The sequence below is a fragment of the Notamacropus eugenii genome, chromosome 5 (genome assembly GCF_028372415.1).
Source record: "Notamacropus eugenii isolate mMacEug1 chromosome 5, mMacEug1.pri_v2, whole genome shotgun sequence".
In the NCBI taxonomy this organism is placed as follows: Eukaryota; Metazoa; Chordata; class Mammalia; order Diprotodontia; family Macropodidae; genus Notamacropus; species Notamacropus eugenii.
Genome location: NC_092876.1, coordinates 263,430,193 through 263,448,803, shown reverse-complemented (window position 1 = coordinate 263,448,803; position 18,611 = coordinate 263,430,193). Strand labels below are relative to the sequence as shown.

Sequence of the window (18,611 nt, the reverse complement as noted above, 5' to 3'; positions counted from 1 at the left end):
TTATCCCCATGAAAACTTTTGTATATAAGAAAGAGAGAATATAGGAGATAGTTTATACTTTGTTGGTCACTTTTTTCCTACATTTAATAAAGTCAGATTTTACTTCAAACCTTTGGTAACTTCCCCTACTTTAAATACCTTAGAAATCAATTGCCCAAATGCCCTCACAATTATATGCCTCATATCCAGATGCCCTCTTACACTCAGTCCACTCCAGTTGCTTTTTCTTGTCTTTGTTCTCTTTGACCCCCTTTCTACCTCTTCCATCCAAGTGGAGTAGCTTTTTTTCTTTTTTTGTATTTACTATTCCCGTTTTTTTTCTTTAAATGGCTTTGGGATGACTTTGCCTGCTTGAACTTTTCACAAGCTTTCTTTACTCTACTTTTATTCTCCATGGCATCTATCTGCTTAAGGGGGGTAATTTGTCTATAAATGTCTCATATTTTTTCTTTGTAACACATTATAAATTAGTTTATAAAACCATTGTTGCCTTTGGCTTCCAAATATGTCAAATGTGTGCCCAATAATATCTTTTAGAGTCATTTTACTTGTTTGTTTCCTTACTCTGGTAATTGATTTATGATTTTTAAGCTTCTGCAAAAACAGAATGGTGTTAGTTATTTTTACTTTTCGTTATCCATTTCTTTTTATTGATTACTGACTTAAAGAGACATGAGGTATTCAGGGACGACTAGATTCTTTGGTATGAGGGCTTGCCAAACCCTTTCCAGAGCTCATTCATCTTTGATGTCTACCTTCACCCAGCTCTCATATGTGGCTCCAAGAAGTTGTAGCCACACTCTGGTAAACCATCTCTGCTGATGGGCTAAATCCATTAGATAGTAACCAATAAGCTTCAAATCTCTTGGTGAGTTAGAGGGATGCCTATGCTAAGCACGTGATGACTTCTTCCAGTGGAACAAGAAGATGAAAACAATTTGTTCTAATAGCCATGAAGGAAGTGAAAGGTGCCAAGGTTATCCAAAGCATTCTGGATCTTTACAAATCATACTGAATTTTGTCCAGCCACTGGATTTTGATTCAGTAAGAGAGAATAAGAATGACAACTTTGCACAACTCTGCCTCATTCATACATAAGTCAATGCTTATGATGCCATTAGTCCCCTTTGAAATGAAAGTATGAACAACAACTATAGTTGTTTCAACTATATGGTATAAGTTTTATAACTATTGGTGATTTGTCTAAATTTTTATTATTTTTTACTTGTTTATTTATTTATTTGTTTGTTTGTTTGTTTTTGGTGTGCCACAATTGCTACCATATAAACTAGATATTTTTCTTTCCCTTTCTCTTCCTCCCTCCCCACCACTGCCCCCCTCCCTCTCCAAGACTGCACACAATATTATATAGGTTCTACAAATATATTTCTATTAAATACATTTTCACCACAGTCAGAATGTAGAGAAGAATTAAAATGAATAGGAGAAATCATGTAACAAACCAAACCATAATACAATAGAAAATGATCTGCTACAATCTGCAATTGAATTCCATAGTTCTTTCTCTGGTTGTGGAAGGCATTTTGCCTCAAAACACTATTTGGATTTTTTTAAAGTCCTTGCATTGCAATGGAGTACTAATTCTACCAGAAAAAAATCTCCCACATTGTGGTTGTTGCTCAGTACAAAGATCTCTTGGTTCTGCTCTTTTCACTCAGCATCAGATCATATAAGACTTTCCAGGCCTCACTGAAGTCTTCTTGTTCACCATTTCTTATAACACAATAGTATTCCATTACATTCATATACTACAATATATTCAGCCATTCCCCAATTGATGGGCATCCCCTTGATTTCCAGTTTTTGGCCAACACAAAGAGAGCTGCTATAAATATTTTTGTACATGTTGGACCCTTTCCCATGTTCATGATCTCTTGGGAATACAGTTCTAGAAGCTGTATTGCTGGGTCAAAGGGTACACACGTTTTTGTAGCCCTTTAGGCATAGTTCCAAACTGCTCTCCAGAATGGTCACAGCTCCACCAACAATGAATTAATGTTCCAACTCTCCTACATTTTCCCCAACATTTATCATCGTCCTGTTCCGTCATCTTAGCCAATCTGGTAGGTGTGATATGGTATCTCAGAGTTGTTTTGATTTGCATCTCTCTAATCAATAGTGATGTAAAGCATTTTTTTCATATGATTATAGATATCTTTAATTTCTTCCTCTGAAAACTGCCTGCTCATATCCTTTGACCATTTATCAACTGGGGAATGACTTGTATTCTTGTACATTTGACTCAGTTCTCTATATATTTTAGAAATGAGGCCTTCATCACAGTCACTGGTTGCAAAAATTCTTTCCCAGTTACCTGCTTCCCTCTTTGCTAGGGTTGGAAGCTCAATTCCATGTGGACAGTCTCAGGCGGGTAAAGGTGGGAACTTCTAAATCTTAGAGTTCTCACGAGACCCCCCCAGGAAACGGCTGGGAATCGAGGTGAACCGAGCTATCTCGTGTATTTCCGCCTCTTCCCGTGAGAAACGTGATGGGAGAGAGCTCTCCCTGCCCTCGAGATTGTCCCGGATTGGAGCACACCTAGTTACTTAACAGGCACGGTATTCAGATGCAAACTATGCAGCTGCAGAGCTTAAGTAGGATCAGGAAAGCCTGAAAGCTCTCTTGGGCGGAGGGGCGCAGAGCAGACAGGACAACAAGGCTCCGCTTTTCCTCTCTCCTCTCTCCCCTCCCCCTCTCTCCCCACTTGTACTTCTACTTCCAATCTCTTATTGTAAGATCTTTGCCTCCTTGGGAGATCTTTCTCTTTCCCTCCTAAGGAAGAATTTCCCTGCACTTGTAACTAGACCCTGAAATAAAGCTCAACCCTTGTTCGACTCTGGAACGTCCTTTCTCTCATACGAGCATCCGGTTTGGCCAACCAAAGACCTCGGGAGGTGAGGTAAGAAGACTCGGGTAGCCCACAGGCCTCTAGGCCTGGCACCTCTTAATCTTGGTTTCATTGGATTTGGTTGTGCAAAAACTTTTCAGTCTAATATAATCAAAATTATCCACTTTGCACTTCATAATGCTTTCTGTCTCTTTAGCCAATATTCATCTCATCTCCATAAATCTGATAAATACACTATCATGAACCGATTTGGACTTTATTCTTGCATACGGTATCAGGCATTGGTCTATGCCTTTTGTCTAGTTTTTCCAGCAATTTTTTGTCAGTGAGTTCTTATCCCAGAAGCTGGTATCCTTGGGTTTATCAAACAGTGCAATGCTATAATCACTGCCTACTGTGTCTTCAATACCTAGCATATTCCACTTGTCTACCCTTCTGTTTCTTAGCGAGTACCAAGTGGTTTTGATAATTGCTGCTTTATAATAAATTTTAGATCTAAATTTTAGAACTAAGCCACCTTTCCTAGCATTTCTTTTCATTAGTTCCCTTGCTATTCTGGACCTTTTGTTCTTCCAGATGAATTTTGATATTATTATTTCCAGCTCAAGAAAATAATTATCTGGTAGTTGGTATGGCACTAAATAAGGAAATTAATTTAGGTTGAATTGCCATTTTTATTATATTGGCTTGACCTACCCATAAACAACTGATGTTTTACCACTTACTTAGATCTGACTTTATTTGTGTGAAAAGTGTCTTGCAATTGTGTTCATGTAGTCCCTGGATTTGTTTTGTCATATAGACTCTCAAATATTTTATATTGTCTACCCTAACTTTAAATGGGATTTCTCTATCTCTAGTTGTTGAGTTTGTTAGTAACATATAGAAATGCAGAAGATTTGTGTGGGTTTATTTTGTAACCTGCAACTAAGACAAAGTTATTTATTATTTCAAGTAGTTTATTTTTACTTGAATATCTGGGATTCTCTGAGTATATCATCACATTATCTGCAAAGAGTGATAACTTAGTTTCTTCCTTACCTATTTTTTATTTTCTCTAATTGCTACAGCTAACACTTCTAGTACCATATTGAATAATAGTAGTGATAATTGACAACCTTGTTTCACCCCTGATGTAATTGGAATTCCATCTAGGTTATCATCATTGCATATAATGTTTGCTGAAGGTTTTAGGTAGATATTGCTTATTATTTTATGTAAAGTTTCTTTTATTCCTATGCTCTCCAATGATTTTAATAGAAATGGATGTTGTATTTTGTCAAAAAGCTTTTTCTGCATCTCTTGAGATAATCATGTAGTTTCTGTTAGGTTTGTTGTTGACATGATCAATAATGCTAATAGTTTCCCTAATATTGAACCATCCCTATATTTCTGGTATGAGTCCTTCCAGATCATAATGTATTTTTCTTTTGATGAATTGTTGTATTCTTTTTGGTAAAATCTTATTTAAAATTTTTGCATCTATATTCATTATAGAAATTGGTCTATAATTTTCATTCTCTGTTTTGTCTCTTCCTGGTTTGGGTATCAAAACCATATATGTATCATAAAAAGAATTTGGGAGGACTCCTTCTTCCCCAGTTTCCCCAAATAGATGGTATAGTACTGAAATAAACTGTTTTTTAAATGTTTGATAGAATTCATTTGTAAATCCATCTGACCCTGGAGATTTTTTCCTAGGGAGTTCATTGATGAGTTGTTCAATTTCTTTTTCCGAGATGGGGTTGTTTAAGTATTAAACTTTCTATTCTGTTAATCTGAGCAATTTATATTTTTTAACATAATCATCCATCTCATTTAGATTGTCGAATTTATGGACATAAATTTGGGCAAAGTAATGTCTTAATATTGTTTTAATTCCTCCTTATTGGAGGTGAGTTTACCCTCTTTCATTTTTGATATTGGTAATTTGATTTTCTTCTTTTTTTTAATCAAATTGAACAAAGTTTATCAATTTTATTGGTTGTTTTATAAAACCAACCCATTGTTTTATTTATTAGTACAATAGTTTTCTTAATTTCAATTATTTTAATCTCTCCTTCAGTTTTTAGTATTTCCAATTTGGTATTTACTTGAGGATTTTCAATTTGTTCTTTTTTGAGCTTTTTCAGCTGCATGCCCAATTTATTGATCTCCTTTTTCTCTATTTTATTCATGTAGGCATTCAAAGATATAAAGCTTCCTCTAAGAACGGCTTTTGCAATATCCCATAAGATTTGGTAGGTTGTCTGCTTATTGTCACTCTCTTGAATGAAGTTTTTGATTGTTTCTATGATTTGTTGTTTAACCCACTCCTTCTTTAGGATTAGATTATTTAGTTTCCAATTAATTTTTGGTCTATCTTTCCATGGCCTTTTATTGTATGTATTTTTTATTGCTTTCTGATCTGAGAAGGATGTATTGACTATCTCTGCCTTCCTGCACTGGATTGTGAGGTTTTTCCTCCCTAGTACATGGTCAATTTTTGTATGTGTGCCATGTACCACTGAGAAAAAGGTATATTCCTTTCTATCCCCATTCAATTTTCTCCAGTGATCTATCATATCTATCTTATCCAGAGTTTTATTCACCTCCTTAACTTCATTCTTGGTTATTTTAAAGTGAAATTTATCAAGTTTAGAGAGGGGACAGTTGAGCTTCCTCCACTAATATAGCTTTGCTATCTATTTCTTCCTATAACTCCTTTAACTTCTCCTCTAAGAATTTGGATGCTATACCACTTGGAACATATGTGTTTGGTAATAATATTGCTCCATTTTCCATCGTGCCTTTTAGCAGCATATAGTTTCCTTTCTTATCTCTTTTAATTAAATCTCTTTCTGCTTTTGCTTTCTCTGAGATTAAGTTTGCTACCCCTGCTTTTCCTACATCAGTTGACACATAATATATTCTGCTTCAGCGTTTTATCTTTACCCTTTTTGTATCTCCCCATTTCAAATGTGTTTCTTGTAAACAACATATTTTTGGATCATGGCTTTTAATTCATTCTGCTATGAATCTCTGTTTTATGGGAGAATTCTTCCCATTTACATTCAAAGTTATGATTACTATCTGTGTCTTTCCCTTCATCCTCTTTCCCACCCTTTCTGCACTTAATAGTCCCTTCTCCCTCCCCCTCCACAATAGACTTTTAGTTTTTAGCCACCACCTCCTGCCGTCTTCCCTCCCTTCTTTTAGCCACCCTCCCTTTTACTCCCCTTTATCCTTACTACTTCTTCTGTCCTTTTTAGTCTCCCCTCCACTTTCTTTCCCCTCCTACTGCTTATAGAGCTAGTTAGATTTCTATACTTAATTAAGTTTATATAATTTATATATATATATGTATATATATATATATATATATATATATATATATATATATATATATATATATATAACTATATGGTTATAATCTTAATTAAGAGTTCCCTCTGCTATAATATAATTTTGTACTGCTTCCTGTGTTGTAATTTTCAGTTCTCTGCTTCCTCCTTTTCACATTTCCTGTTACAATCCTTTTGCATGCTTAAATCTCATATTTATCATCAAATAATTTACTTTATACCAGTTCCCTCTATCTAAGCACATCACTTTCATATTTCATTATAGCTATACAATTCTCAAGATTAACAAGTATCATCTTCCCTTATGTGGAGGTGAACAGTTTGCCCAAATTGAGTAACCAGTTTTCTTTTCCTCTGTTTACCTTTTTATGCCTCTCTTGAGGTCTGTGTTTGAAGATCTAATTTTCTATTGAGTTCTGTTCTTTTTATCAGGAAGGTCTGGAAATCGCTTATTTCACTGAATGTCCATTTCCTTACCTGAAATGTTATGCTGAACTTTGCTGGGTAATTCATCTTTGGTTGTAGTCCCAGCTCCATTGCCTTGCAGAACATCATATTCCAATTCCTTCCATCTTTTAATGTAGAAGCTGTAAGGTCCTACGTGATCCTGACTATAGCTCCACAATATTTGAATGGTTTTCTTTTCTACCTGCCTGTAGTATTTTCTCCTTCACTTGATATTTCTGGAATTTGGCAACAATATTTCTTAGTGTTTTTTGTTTGGGATCGCTTTCAGGAGGTGAATGGTGGGTTCCTTTGAAGACTATTTTCCCCTCTGAATCTAGCACTTCTGGACAGTTTTCTTTGATGATTTCTTGGAGGATATTGTCCAAACTCTTTTTTTTTCATCGTGGCTTTCTTGTAGGCCAATAGTTCTTAAATTTTCTCTCCTATATCTATTTTCCAAGTCAGTTGTTTTTCTAGTTAGATGCTTTACATTGTCTTCTATCTTTTCGTTCTTTAGATTTTGTTTGACTGATTCTTGATGTCTCATAGAGTCATTAGCTTCTACTTGTCCAATTCTAATTTTCATCAAATTGTTTTCTTCAGTTAACTTTTGCATCTCCTTTTCCAACTGTCCAATTATTCCTTTTAAGGAATTATTTTCTCCAGTTAATTTTTGTACTTCCTTTTCCATTTGTCCAATTTTCCCAGTTAGATTTTGTGCTTCCTTTTCCATTTGTTCAATTTTCCTTTGTAAAGAGCTGTTCTCTTCAGTGAATTCTTTTTTCATACTTTTAAAATCATTGGTAATTTTTTCCTCTATTTCCTTCTTCAGCTGTTCCAGGAGTGTTCTCTGTGCATGAGAGCAGTTCATAATCCTTTCTGAAGTTTCAGATGAGAGTACAGTCTGAATACTGACCTCTTCGGTATTCATATTTTGGTCCTTGTCCCCATAGAAAGATTCTATGGTCTTTTTCTTCCTCCTTTGCTTCTTACTCAAAATGGTTTGGCTTTGTGTGCTGTGGCCTCTGATTCTTTCAGCTAGAAGCTAAAGAAGCTGGTATTGAACTGGATGGTTTGAGAAAGCAAAGGCCAGGGAAATTTGATTTGTGTTTCACCAGATTAGCCTTGGAGCCAGCTTGTTAAGTTTGGGGAAGGGGTGGTCTGGTCACTGAAGATCTCCTCAGCTGAGCTAGAGCAAAGGCAAGCTCAGCTCTTGGTGATCCTGGCTGCCATAGTTTCTGTCCATTTCCCCTGGATCGCAGAGGCACTTGCATCCTTGTGTTGGTTGTGAGGCTCCACCCCCTTGGAGCTCCATTCCTCTGCCACAGTAAGAGAAATACTCCTTATTGATTTTGCTAGCCTCAGGTGCTATGAGACTGTTTGCCCTTTCTGCTGATCCCACTGATCCAGGATTTTTTTGGGGAAATATTTTATGGTTCTTTCAAGGTCAACAAGGGGAGGGGGAGAGTGCATTTACTGATCACTCCTCCATTTTGGCTCCCAGAAGTTCAAGTATGTGACTTACAGACCTTTAATCTGTGGGCTGAAAGTCTCAGGTAAAGCTGCTGCAGAGATTCCTGGGGCTCAGTCCCAGCTCTCACTTCCTCAGCTCTGCTACACTCTTGCCCTGAGCTGCTATCCTGCCATGCTGCTGCTTCCTCAGACTGCCCTGGGAATTTCCTGCTCAGCCCTGCCAAGGTCAGGATGCACTGCACTGTGTACTGTGTGCTGAGTGCTCCTCCACTCCTGTGGAATAAATTCTTTCTGTCGATCTTCCAGTCTGTCCTGGGCTGTGAATCTGCCACAGTCTGTCTCCTATTGGATTCTGCACCTCCAAAATTTGGTCAGATTCTCTTTTTAGAGGTATTGGTAGGAGTATCTCTAAGAGCTTAGGTGAGTAGTTGCTCTCACTCCACCATCTTGGCTCCACTTCTTTGTCTAAATTTTTAAACTAATTCTTATCTTAGCTGTGACAAATAGATAATCTGACTTAATATAGCAGATTCAGAGAGGATTCTTATATTTCCATGACTTTGCACTGTTTCTCCCAAGCCCTGGAAGCTCTTTCTCCTCATCTCTTTTGCTTAAAATCTTTCGCTGCCTTCAAGATTCAACTGAAATGATTCCTTCTTCAGGAGACCTCTACTAATCCTTTCGTTGTGGGAAACGTTTATCTCTAAGGAAAATTTTTATCATTCTCTATATACCTTGTATGTACCTAGTAATCTATCTCTTGTCTCCTCAATTAGAATGTAAACTCTTTGAGTGGAGGGACTACTTTTTTCCTTTATTCATTTATTTAAAGTTTCTTTTTGTTCCCATCACGGAACACAAGACCTGATGCATAAATATTTAATAAATGCTTGTTGTCGGGTTGAAAATGATAGAATTTCTTAATTGCCCTTAATCTTAGAGCAGACCCTTGGAGACTAACTCTTTTTTTTTTCTTTTTAAACATTTTTTTCTTGGTCTTTGGCACTTAAGGGTGTCACTGACCTCTTTTTGTCATAAAATGCTGGGTAAAACCCAGGGTAAATAGATAATCTCCAGTGGCGAGACTTCCATGTGCTTCAATATAGCCTAGAGAAAACAGGAATCCTCCAGCAGCCATACATCCATGTTCTTCAGTGAAGCTCCAGGGAAACATAGAAACACCCCACCAAACCTCAGCATATATCAGAAACTACTAGGGGAATCCCAGTTACAAGACCCCTATGGCCTTCAGCAGCACCAGCCAGGTCCCACCCCCTCAAACACAAGGATCTTCTGGGGACATCACAGAAAAATCAGGGCAACACCAAGTAAAAAGCCAGGGCCTGCAGCTACTGGTACAAAAAAACTGAGAGGATGCGGTTATTGTTCAGACAATTGTAAACAACATTCTCTTGGTTCTGCTCATTTCACTCTGTTACTTCATGCAATTTTTTCCATGTTTTGTTCTGCTAAAATCAACCTGCTCATCATTTCTTACAGCACAATAGTATTCCATCTCAATTTTTCTTGTGTATATCTTTTTTATACATTTAATTTGCATGTTTCCTCCCCCATTAGACTCTGACCTACTTGACAATAGAACCTGTTACTTTTTTCCTATTTTTTGCTTTTCTTTATATCATCAGTGCTTAGTTCAGTGTCTAAAATATAGTAAAACTTTAATAAATGTTATCTAGGTCTAGATTTGTTATAGATATGATGTTGTAGAAGTAAAATCACAAACTTTAGCAATTGACTGGATACAAGATATAAATCTTTTATTCATAATTGATTTGCCCAACACTTTGAAGATTTCTGATATTTTAACATTTTGAATTTACCAATGTACTGAGGGAAATTATTATTTTTTATGATGCCAGTAACATTTATTAAATTAGAATTAAAGGATTTTTCCCTTTGTTGAAGGACCAGACCCTGTAAGCCAGTCAGTCAGTCAGTCTCTGAAGGACACTGCTGATAAGATTACACAAATCCTCCAGGAACACTTTGTGCTCTTTTATTTTGGCAGGACTCCATCCAATGTAACTGACTGTAGCAGAATTTTAACACATCTTTTTGACTGTATGTAGTCTAATGGTATGTAGTCTAATATACCAATCTGCCTATCTCTTCAAACTACACACTGCAAATCAAAGTAATATTCCTGAAGCACAAGATCAGACTATTTCATTCTCCCTTGCTCAATAACCATGCAACTCTATGGTCAAGTGCAAACTCCTCTATGTGCATTTAAAGCCCTTAATAACAGGTTCTAACTTAACTTTCAGCTTTATTAGGGTAAATCTCCCTTCACATATATTCTTTAGTATAGCCAAAATTATCTTTCTATTATTCATTATTTACTATGTTCTACTTCAAAATTAATTTTCATGCAAAACATACTTTCCATTTAGTGGCCATGATTTTAAAGTGTTTAGAGATGAATTTCAAGGCATCTGATGGATCAGAACATGTCAAAACCATGGGGAAATTCTAATTTCATCTGTGTATGTATGTGCACATATATGTCTGTTCATATATGTGTATATATATGATCATATATGCATGCATATAAATATACAACTTATATATATCTATGTATACACATAGGATCATACATATGCATATACATATCCACATGCATGTATAGGTGCACATATTCATATGGATGTCATGAATGTGGATTGAAAATATATTAGATCAAGAGAAAATGAAAGAGAGAAACAGTGGGATCTTGGGCATTTATTTCAAATAGATAATCAGATGAACATGGAATTGAACTGGAAAATACACTGGATTTTCTATGGACTGTTTTAGTGTGTGTGCGTGTGTGTGTGTGTGTGTGTGTGTGTGTGCTAGTGACTCTCAGGCTCCTTCATGAAACTTTTTTTATCTAATCTTCTTACTATGACATCAAGGAATTGAAGTTATGAATCAGTCATGTAAAGGAAAATACAAAGGGAGATAAAGAAGATGATCAGGCTGTACCATATTTAATGGAATAAATCTAGATTTGAGGAAAAGCAAATCTTCCAAAAGTTAAATGAGATGCCTTTGGAGACTATGGGTTTTCCCTTTCTCTGGAGATCTTCAAGCAAATGTTGGGATATCTGATATATTATATAGAAGCAATTTGTTTTGTTTTGTTTTTTAATATGGACAAGATTACATGAACCATGACACCCTTTTGAACTCTGAACTTCTCTGATTCTAATTTCCTACCTTCCAACTCTGATATTCTGACTTCCCAATGTATCTTAGAAACTTATAAAAATATGTACTTTGATAAGAAATAAAATCTTCTGCTGTCATCAAACTGGCAGGAAAAACATGATACCTTTAATCCTTAAATTGTGTTGTCATTTATTTATAATTATTGGTAAATGATCTAGACCATAGAGAGTAACGCATTAATATCTTCCATATTGAGAGTAGATGGTAATACTGTTACATATTTTTTAAATGATTGGGAGGTGACTGGTTAACAGCTAGCAGAGTTTAAGTCAGTATTATGATAGGATATTTTGAAATATATAGTGTAAGCCAAATATATAAATGAAATTTGATGGAATATACAGAAAATTAGGGAAGCTAAAGAGCTTTGACCCAAAGTAGCAAAAAAGAAGAGAAGGAAAAAAAAAAAAAACAACTGAGACCTGGACTGAAGTTTAGGACTGAGAAGAGATGAACTGGGAAGATGAAAAAAGAAAATCAAAACTGAAAATGCTGAGCTAAATACATAGAGAAAATGGAACAAATACTCAGAGCTAGGTCACTATGGACACAAAAGGTTGAATGAGAAGAGATATACATCTGCAATTTCTTTTAGAATGAGTGATTGATATAGTGTCCACACTACTACTTTGAAGTACTCATAGCAGAGAAGACCATGATCCTAACAGATTATTTCCTGTTTTCCAGAATCAATTCTTCAATATTATATAGTAAGCAATATTATATTATTTACTATCTTTTCAAATTCAGCATACATAAATAACTGAAACATCTTAGAAGGCAAAAGTCTTTTTAAATGGACAGCACATTGCTGAGTGGCTGAGAACCACTGAAAAGATGTTTAGGAAGCAACACTGCATTCTGAGGAAAAAAGAAACTAAACATTGCACTGACAATCAGTTTAGCACCCCTTTTATTTTAGTGTAACTTTGTGTAAGTCACCATTCCTGGGCTTAATTTTCTCTTATCTATGCAATTAAATTGTATGGTCCTAACTCAATAGTTCCTTTCAACTTTAAAATCTCAATGATTATGTCCATAAATATGACTTAAAATTGTCAGTATAGGGAAAGATAACCAAGAAGCACATGGTATTGTAAATAGAGATCTTACATTATTTATCCTTTCTGGTTTAAATACATCCTGGTACAGAAATCAATAATGATTAATTAAGAATAATCACATTCTGGAGTTTCCCACAGTGAATACATGATAGTTCATTCAAAAACCCAGAAAAATTCTGGCTAACATGAGCCTCCAGACTTACAGATATTCCTATTGCTCACTGATCCTTAAGGCAAAAAATAAAATTTTTAAATCTAAGGTATATTGGTACTAAGGTAAAACTTTACTACATATTATTCTAGACAAAACTTCATAATATTTATGTCATGATCCAGCAATCAGATAAAATTATGTTTTACTATAAGCAAAATCATAAGTAGCCCCATTTTGACCAGGAGTGGTCCCATTATCTCATCAAACCACTTCATTCCTTTAAAGCTTCACAGCCAGCTATCACCACGGATGGTAAGATTTTGTGACCCTGCCAAAATAGAAAGTTCCCAAAATTTAACAGAAGAGGAAAAAAAGTAGAATCTTTCTTCCCAACCTGTAAGTTATTGTTATTCTTTTTCAGCCAAACATACCCAAATAAATATTTAACAATTTTCATACTTTGTGACCATATTCTTTAATAGTTCAATTCATAATCTAACACTTTCCACATTAAAATAGAAATTGATATTCTAATGATAAAATTGTATCACCATCTGGTTGCCTGTTAGCAATTTCAGACATAATTATCAAGTTATAGCATTTACGAACTGAAAATTATTAAAAAAAAAATTTGCAGCACAGAATAATTTGAGTATGCCATACTAAAATTCTGTCCTTGAAGGACTCTCTAGATTCCTGGGGCATTTTTAAAAACAGTCTGACCTCCACAGCAAGCTTTTGGGTTAGACAATTTTCTAGTCACATAAAGCTAGGTTCAAACAATATTAATAAATAAGACTTTCTGAACAATTTAATTGCATATTTCCTACACTCTCCTTCAGTTCAGATAAATTTTTCAAACTTTCTTTGAAATAAACTTCTTCATCATTTCTCATATTTTAATATTATTTTATTATAAGTATATACCATAATTTGTTCACCTGTCTGACCAATTGATGGATAATTTCTCTGTTTCAAGTTATTTGTTACCATTAAAAACCGTTGTAGCTATTTTTGTGTAGATATAGAATATTTTTTAAAAATTTCTGATATCTGTGGCAGATGTGACAAGGTCAAAAGACATTTAAAATTTGCTAACTTTTGAGGCATCATTCCAAATGTCATTCCAAAATGGCTAGAACAATTAATTCTCAAGTCTATTAACAATGTCATTGTTCCTGTTTTCTTACAGTCCCTTTAACCTTTGTCATTTTTTTTCTTTTTAGGAAACTATTCCAGTCAGATTGAAAATCATAATTGCTTTAATTCTTAAAATTATTACTTTTGAACACTATGTGGTTGTATGTGGTTTGTTCCAAAATTTTGGAACAAAATTTATACCACAAAATAATAATCATCAAAGTGATTTAGTATTAATTGTAAAAAAGATACATTGAAAAAGATTTTGGGAAGATGGAAGAGTAGGTCAGAAAATTCCAAGCTCTCCCAAGTTCCCCTACAAACAAGAAAAAACAACACCTTAGAGTGAACATGGCATGGAGCAATAAAAGTAAACAAGAACTGGAGTAGAACAGTATTCCTTCTGGGATAACTGGAGAAGATCCAAAGAAAAATCCCATGACCAAGGTTTAGTGAAGTCAAAATGTTTCTAAGGCTAGTTCCATTGAAAGAACAAGCAACAAACCCTAAGGGCAGGTAGATTTGGAGTTGGCCCTGGCCCCAGTCACAGGAATTTTCACCTTCCAGACAGTGTGAGGAGTTGGGCATTTCAACAGGGGTACATAGAGTGAATCTCTACTGACAAGAACACCAAGTCCAGCTGTGTTGCTGAGATGTGCACCCAGATAAGAAGGAACCAGCACATGCTTCATGAATACAGTTCCAGGTAAGAGGGGAGAACAGAAGGAGGATCTATGCCAAAGGCACTATGTCTGATACTCCAGAACTAGAGGTGATTATAATGATAAGCTGCTATAAATTTTTTAAAAAAGAGCAGGCAAAGGAGAAAGAACCCAACTATACAAAGTTACTATGGGAATAGAGAACTCAGTCGGGGTCAGGGGTCTTCTTCAAAGGAAGATATCAAAACACAAAAAGAGCCTCTCCTATGTTAAAGAGTAATGTCAAATGGTCACCTGCTCAAAAAGAATTCATAAAAAAATTAACTTTAAATATCAAATGAGAGATGTTGAGGAAAAACATCTAAAAATTAACAAAGAAAGAAAAACAAGAAGATTATGAAAAGAAAATCAACTAACTGGAAAAGGAGATCTGGAGTCATAAGGAAGAAAATGACTCCTTTAAAATTAGAATTGAGCAAGGGTTACAAAAATGTGCATATCCTTTGATGCAGCAATATCACTTCTAGGACTATATCCCAAAGAGATCATAAAAATGAAAAATGTTCCATATATACAAAAAGATTTATAGCAGCTCTCTTTGTGATGGCCAAGAACTGGATATAAAGGGGTTACACAAAAGAAAAACAACTGATATAAAGAGCAGATCAAGAAGAGAAACTATAAGAATAATCAGGCTACATAAAAGCCATGATCAAAAAAACAGTCTTGATAGCAGAACAGGAACAGTCCCATGCAGACTGAATCAGAAGGAGCAATGAGTCTTCCCAAGCCTTGCAATGCAGGACAAGAGTCCAACAGAACTGAGTGAAAGAGAAGCACAGGGCCCATGGTAACAGCAGCAGTTACTCCTGGGGCTATCAGCCCACAGAATAAATGTTTGAAAGCAACCTACTTGAACTTGTGGGAGTCAAGATGGCAGAATAAATTATAAGTCCTCTCACCTTCTCCTTGCTGAACTTGAAAAACCCAGAGAATATTTCCCCAGGAAAAATTCTTGAATAGTGGACTCAGCAGAATGGATAAAAAATATTTTAGCTTGGGAGGCTACGGAGAAAACTCGGAAGGGTCCTGCTTGCAGTGGCTGAAGAGGACCAGAGCAGGACCAGAAGTGGCCAGGCAAGAATGACTGAAGTTAACCAGTAGAAGAACCTGAGCTCCAGGGGTTGGAGACAGTAAGCTCCAACACAAGGCATGAGTTAGCACAGCCAGGGGATTGGGCATGCAGCAACAGAGATGTTCCTCATTACCCACTGCACCTGCCTGTGCTCTAGCACAGACCTTGAGGAGGAGGAGATCTCCTGTGGTCAGACCACCCCTCCTCAACACCTTACACCAGTAGCTTTAGTGTAACTCCTAGGAAACTCAGAAAAACTTCACCTTGCTTCAATCTTGGCACACACCAGCCAGCTCAGTACCAGGTAAGCTGGATTATATAGTTTCTAGGTGAAAGAAGCAGAAGCCAAAAAACACAAAGCCAGAAACCAGGACCCAAACTTCCAGCATAAAACATCTGGCACAGAGCCCCCCATGTCCCAGAAGCAGAGATCCATTTTAAATGACAGGAAAAAGGCAATCACTATGAGCAAGAAGAAAATCAGAAAAGCAAAGACCATTGCATCTTACTACAGGGGCAGGGAAGATAAAGATACAAATTCAGAAGAGGACAGCATTGGCATGTACTCACATCTGAAACCTCAAAAGGGATTATGAAATGGTCTCAAGTCCAAAGAGCATTCTTTGAGGATCTCAAGAAGGAATTTTAAAGCCAAATTAAAGAGGTAGAAGAAAATTTGTCCACTAATTCTAAAAATACAATTGAAAAAATGAAAAAAAGAATTGATTGAAGAGAACAACTTCATAAAAAGTAAAACTGGCCAATGGGATAAGGAAGTACAAAACGTAACTGGAAAAACTGGACAAGTGGAAAAGGAAGTATAGAAGCTAACTGGAAAAAAAAACAATTTGTTAATACATTAGAATTGGGGAAATAGAAGCTAATGACTCTATGAGGCATCAAAAATCAGTCAAACAAAACCTAGAGAATGAAAAAGAAAAGAAAATATAAAATATTTCATTAGAACAACAACTGGCCTGGAAAATAGATCCAGGAGAGAAAATCTAAGAATTATTGACCTACCAGAAATCCATGATGAAAAACAGAGACTGGATAATATCATCCAAGAAATCATCAAGGAAAACTGCCCTGAAGTCCTAGATCCAGAGGGTAAAATGGTCATCAAGAAAATCCACTGATCACCTCCTAAAAGGAACCCCAAATTGAAAACATCAAGTAATATTGTAGGCAAATTCTAGAACTATCAGGTAAAGGAGAAAGCAGACAGAAAGAAACAATTCTACTATCAAGGAATTACAGTCATGATCACATAGAACATTACATCTTCTACCTTTAAAGATCAGAAGTATTGGAATATGATATCCCATAAGGCAAAGGAGCTTAGACTACAACCAAGTATCAATTATCTGCAAAATTAAGTGTAATATTTCAGAAAAGTAGAAGGGCATTCAGTGAAAGAAGGGATTTCCAGAACTTCCTGATGAAAAGGCGAGAGCTTAATAGAAAATTTAATCTTCAAATACAAGACTTGAGAGACATAAAAAGGTAAACAAGAAAAGTAAAAACTTGTTATTCAATATAGGCAAAATGTTTACATTTCTGTATGGGAGAATGATACTGGTTAATCTTGAAAACTGTATTTTTATTATTATATTAAAAAGGAATATACAAGGGGCAGAGCTAAGATGGTGGAGTAGAAAGAGGCATATACTCTAGCACTTCCCCCACAGCCCACAAAATACCTGTAAAAAATGACTGTCAACAAATTCTAGAGCAGCAGAAGCCACAGAACAACAGAGTGAAAGAGATTTCCAGCCAAAGGTAACCTGGTAGGCTGAAAGGAAATGTCTATCCCATAGAATGCTGAGTGGAGCAGACCTCAGTCCTGACCATGTGGCACAGAGAGGAACAGGACCAAACAGGCCTCAGGGCAGAATCCCCAGCACAGAGGGTCCCCGATCCCTCAATCTACAAGTGACAAAGAAAACTTCAAAGGCCAGTGTGGGAGGGCTTTTCCAGGTGGGTGAGAGGGGAGCAGGGTCCCCCCAGCACTGGCCCCAGGCAACAGTAGAGGTGGTGATGGTAGCACCAGCGGGTGGCAGCCAGCCATGGTGGCTGCAGAAGCAGCCTGGGTCCATTGTCCAAGAAGCTCAGCTTAAAGCCTCTGGGGGAAATGAACAGCTAATCTGGACCTCAGACTGAACACAGTCCTAAGGGAAGCAGGAGCACTTGGACCCTCCTTGTGACAAAGGATTCAGAAGCCAAGTAACTGTCTGGGAAAATGCCCAAGAAAGGGAAAATGTATAAGATCATAGAAGGTTACTTTCTGGGTGAACAGGTATCTCCTTCCATCCTTTCATATGATGAAGAACAATGCATACTGTCAGAGGAAGTCAAGGTTTCTGTTTCCAGTACCTCCAAAATGAATATGAAATGGGCTCAGGCCATAGAAGAGCATGAAAAGTGAGTCAACAGTTTGCTAAAGGAGAACCAAAAAAATGCAGAGGAAAATAACACCTTTAAAAATGTGCTACTTTAATTGGAAAAAGAGGTCCAAAAAGCCAATGAGAGAAGAAGGCTTTAAAAAGCAGAATTAGCCAAATGGAAAAGGAGGTTCAAAAGCTCACTGAACAAAACAATTCTTTAGAAATGAGAGTGGGGTTCAGGGAAGCTAATGACTATATAATAAACCAGGAAGTTGCAAAACAAAACCAAAATATTTTTAAAAAATAGAAGATAATGTGAAACATCTCTTGGAAAAACAACTGATCTGGAAAATATATGCAGGTGATACAATTTAAAAATTATGGGACTACCTGAAAGCCATGATCAAAAAAAGAGCCTAGATATAATTTTTCATGAAATTATAAGGAAAACTGCCCTGATATTCTAGAACCAGAGGTCAAAATAAATATTGAAAGAATCCACCAATCATCTCCTGAAAGAGACCTGAAAAGAAAAATTCCTAGGAATATTGTGGTCAAATTTCAGAGTTCCCAGGTCAAGGAGAAAATATTGCAAGCAGCTAGAATGAAATACTTCAAGCATTGTGGAAATACAATCAAGATAACACAGGATCTGGCAGCTTCTACGTTAAGGGATTGAAGGGCTTGAAATAGAATATTCCA

General features: G+C 36.1%; 1 pseudogene; it reads left to right on the top strand.

Moving 5' to 3' along the window:
- Positions 1-9,277: 9,277 nt before the first annotated feature.
- Positions 9,278-18,611, top strand: part of LOC140507843 (BOLA class I histocompatibility antigen, alpha chain BL3-7-like) — a 32,759-nt pseudogene continuing 23,425 nt past the window's right edge.